Below are 4,853 nucleotides of genomic sequence, written 5' to 3'. Positions count from 1 at the left end.
TTATTGTATGCTTGTTTGTTTGCGATAGAGTACCCGGAGTGCGCCGCTTGCTACTTCGAATCTCTAAGTTTCACGGATCATCAGCAAGGCAAGTAACACTTCGATCATACCTCTTTTACTACCCAGTTTTATTGCATTAGACAAATCCTCAAACATTGCATGGTTAGGATCTAATTAAATTGTGGGAATTGGGAAGTAGTTGAGGTAGTACCTATTACCTGTTTTATTATCAAACCCTTGGGAGTTACTTCTACGTTTGCTTATATTGCTATGCTATGCTAGTAGACGTGGATTGGGTTTGAGTGTAACCATGACAGATGTGAGGTTGTTAATATATGGTTAAACTTAAGGTGGCAACTAAAACTCACATCTGGGTGGATTGAGGTACCTGGGTATTCCAGGATTGCCTGTTTTTCTAAGGACCGCCACCCAGGCTCAAAGGGATCATGAGATTATTCATGCTAGAAACTTCCGTGTGCAGCCACAAGCTATTATGGGCTCTAGCATAGTTGATTAAGTTGTGTGAGCTCTTGAAGAGGTAGACTAGCAGATGTAGGGGATGTAGGTGGTACTGTCTACCCGGAGTAGAGAGTTAACGCTTCTGAAAGACTGTGTCTCGGTCATCCGTTTCTCAAACATCATGTAGTGCGAGAATCAAGCGGAGGCGATCGAGTCTTGTGGGGAAAAGTGCACAAACCTCTGCAGAGTGTACAAACTAATCATGGTTAGCCGTGTCCCCGGTTATGGACATCTTGAGTATCTAGTACTTGGATTATCATGTGAATCTCATCACCATGTTATTTTAATTAATTTTGTTGGGTTAATGATGATACTTAATTGGGATTGAGAATGCTGTCAACCATTCTCAATGTTTAACAACCACCATGATAGTCTCATACCTCTTAACACGGGCATGAGTCCGAAATATCATTTTCAGCTTCTTGGAACATCTCATGTGCTCCATGGCGTTCAAAACATTTTTTAAGTCCCGGTTCTAAGCCGTAAAGCACGGTGCACTAAACTATCAAGTAGTCATCATACTGAGCTTTGCAAAATGTTCATAACGTCTGCATCTGCTCCTGCAACAGGTTCGTCACCTAGTGGTGCATCAAGGACACAATTCTTCTATGCAGCAATGAGGATAATCCTCAGATCATGGACCCAGTCCGCATCATTGCAACTATCATCTTTCAACTTAGTTTTCTCTAGGAACATATCAAAAATAAAACAGGGGAGGTATACGCGAGGTATTGATCTACAACATAGATATGCAAATACTATCAGGACTAAGTTCACAATAAATTAAGTTCAGTTAATCATATTACTTAAGAACTCCCACTTAGATAGACATCCCTCGAGTCATCTAAATGATCACGTGATCCATATCAACTAAACCATGTGCGATCATATCTACTATGGTGAACATCTCTATGTTGATCATATCTACTATATGATTGACTTTCGACCTTTCAGTCTCCAGTGTTCCGAGGCCATGTCTGTACATGCTAGGCTTGTCAAGTTTAACCTGAGTATTCCGCCCCTGCAAAACTGTCTTGCACCCGTTGTATGTGAACGTAGAGCTTATCACACCCGATCATCACGTGGTGTCTCGACACGACGAACTGTCGCAACGGTGCATACTCAGGGAGAACACTTACCTTGAAATTTTAGTGAGGGATCATCTTATAATGCTACCGCCGTACTAAGCAAAATAAGATGCATAAAAGATAAACATCACCTGCAATCAAAATATGTGACATGATATGGCCATCATCATCTTGTGCCTTTGATCTCCATATCCAAAGCACCGTCATGATCTCCATCGTCACCGGCTTGACACCTTGATCTCCATCGTAGCGTCGTTGTCGTCTCGCCAACTATTGCTTCTACAACTATCTCTAACGCATAGTGATAAAGTAAAGCAATTACATAGCGATTGCATTTCATACAATAAAGCGACAACCATAAGGCTCCCGTCAGTTGCCGATAACTTTTACAAAACATGATCATCTCATACAATAACGTATATCACATAATGCTTGACCATATCACATCACAACATGCCCTGCAAAAACAAGTTAGACGTCCTCTACTTTGTTGTTGCAAATTTTACGTGGCTGCTACGGGCTTCTAGTAAGAACCATTCTTACCTACGCATCAAAACCACAATGATGTTTCGTCAAATTCGATTCAACTAAAGTTGGAGAAACAGACACCCGCCATCCACCTTTATGCTAAACAAGTTGCATGTCTGTCGGTGGAACCGGTCTCATGAACGTGGTCATGTAAGGTTTGTCCGGGCTGCTTCATCCAACAATACCACTGAATCAAAATAAGACGTTGGTGGTAAGCAGCATGACTATGATCGCCCACAACTCTTTGTGTTCTACTCGTGCATATCATCTACGCATACTCACGCAAGATCTATCTAGGAGATTGATGACCCACAAGTATAGCGGATCGATTGTAGCTCTTTTTGATAAGTAAGAGTGTCGAACCCAACGAGGAGCAGAAGGAAATGACAAGTAGTTTTCAGTAAGGTAATGTCTGCAAGTGCTGAAATTGTAAGTAGCAAAGTAGTTTGATAGCGAGATAATTTGTAACGAGCAAGTAACGATAGTAGCAACAAGTATGCAGCAAGGTAGACCAATCCTTTTGAGGCAAAGGACAGGCCAAAACGGTCTCTTATGATAAGCAAAGCGTTCTTGAGGGTATACGGGAATTTCATCTAGTCACTTTCATCATGTTGGTTTGATTTGTGTTCGCTACTTTGATAATTTGATATGTGGGTGGACCAGTGCTTAGGTTTAAACTCTAGGATCCAATCGGTCCCTTACGGAATATCATTAAACTCTAGGATCCAATCGGTCCCTTACGGAATAGCGCATAAACTGGGGTTTAAGCTTCTGTCACTCTCGCACCCCATCATCTAATTGCTACTCCATAATGCATTCCCTTAGGCCCAAATATGGTGAAGTGTCATGTAGTCGACGTTCACATGACATCACTAAGGTAATAACAACATACATACTATCAAAATATCGAACACATATCAAGTTCACATGATTACTTGCAACATGATTTCTCCCGTGACCTCAAGAACAAAAGTAACTACTCACAAATGATAAACATGTTCATGATCAGAGGAGTATTAAATAGCATAATGGATCTGAACATATAATATTCCACCAAATAAACCATATAGTAATCAACTACAAGATGTAATCAACACTACTAGTCACCCACAAGCACCAATCTATAGTTCTGGTAACAAGATTGAATACAAGAGATGAACTAGGGTTTGAGATGAGATGGTGCTGTTGAAGATGTTGATGGAGATTGCCCTCCCCAAGATTGGAGAGTTGTTGGTGATGATGATGATGATGATTTCCCCCTTTGGGAGGGAAGTTCCCCCGGCGGAATCGCTCCGCCGGAGGGCAAAAGTGCTCCTGCCCAAGTTCCGCCTTGAGACGGCGGCGCTCCGTCCCGAAAGCCTTTTCCTTATTTTTTTCTAGGTCAAAATGACCTATATACTAGAAGATGGGCACCGAAGGTGGGCCGAGGAGGCCACAACCCACCAGGGGGCCCTGTCGCGCCCAGGTGGGTTGTGCCCAGCTGCTGGCTGAGGGAGTCCTGGACTAGGGGTCCTCGGGCGTCTGGGCTATGTGATATGGGCCGGATTGATGGGCCGTGAGGATAAAAGATCGTGGACCTTCCCCCGTGTCCGGATGTGACTCTCCTCTGCATGTATGGCAAGTTGGACGCCCAGATGTGTAGTTTCCTTCTTCTGTAAACCGACCTTGTGCAACCCTAGCCCCTTCCGGTGTCTATATAAACCGCAGGGTTTAGTCTGTAGGGCAATCATAATCATACATGCTAGACATCTAGGGTTTAGCCATTACGATCTCGAGGTAGATCAACTCTTGTAACCCCTATACTCATCAAAGTCAATCAAGCAGGAAGTAGGGTATTACCTCCATTAAGAGGGCCCGAACCTGGGTAAACATCGTGTCCCCTACCTCCTATTACCTTCGATCCTCAGACGGACAGTTCGGGACCCCCTACCCGAGATCCGCCGATTTTGACACCGACATTGGTGCTTACATTGAGAGTTCCTCTGGGTCGTCGACAGAAGGATTGATGGCTCGCCTGGTCATTAAGGACAGTGTCACTTCCAGAGGAACCCTAGTTTCATGGCAGACCCTCCGGCTCAGCAGCTTCACCATTGGCGCCCGCTCGACCGCTAAGCCAAAGGCAGCCCCCCTAGTCACCGAAAATCATCTCCGTGTCAGCCCTGAATACTCCGAAAAGATGGATCCAATGGATGTATCATCTTTAAACGAACTCCTAGATTGCATCACCGCCCTGGGGGTCGCCACTGACTATGATCGGATTGGGCTTAAACCCGATCAGAGAGAAATCAAATCTCCGCCGATCACCCATCAGGTAGCGGTTGTGGAGGAACAAGCCGACAATAACTCTTCTCCTACGTTGAGAACCAGCTATGTTCGGATTTCCGAGCTCGGAGAGCCGGATACTCATCTTCGAGGGGACACTCCCTATCCTTCGAACATAGAATCGGGCGTTGAGCCTCAGAACCCATCAGACACTCCAGAGCCCGGGCTGGTGACCTCGGAAATTCCTCAAAATCCAGGATCCATAGTGGGTCAGGGTCCGGATTTAACCCCACCAACCCACCACAATCAATATTCCCCAAGCAATTCCGGTCCTCCGGATATATGCAACCTAATGTATGTGCGACAACAGCCTCAGGAAACAGTCCACCACTTTTGGGCTAGATTCCTCGTTAAAAACAAGATCAAAGACTGCTGCGACGATGACGCGATTTCAGT

This window comes from Triticum aestivum, chromosome 2D, assembly GCF_018294505.1.
Source record: "Triticum aestivum cultivar Chinese Spring chromosome 2D, IWGSC CS RefSeq v2.1, whole genome shotgun sequence".
In the NCBI taxonomy this organism is placed as follows: domain Eukaryota; kingdom Viridiplantae; phylum Streptophyta; class Magnoliopsida; order Poales; family Poaceae; genus Triticum; species Triticum aestivum.
This window is presented reverse-complemented; position numbering follows the sequence as displayed.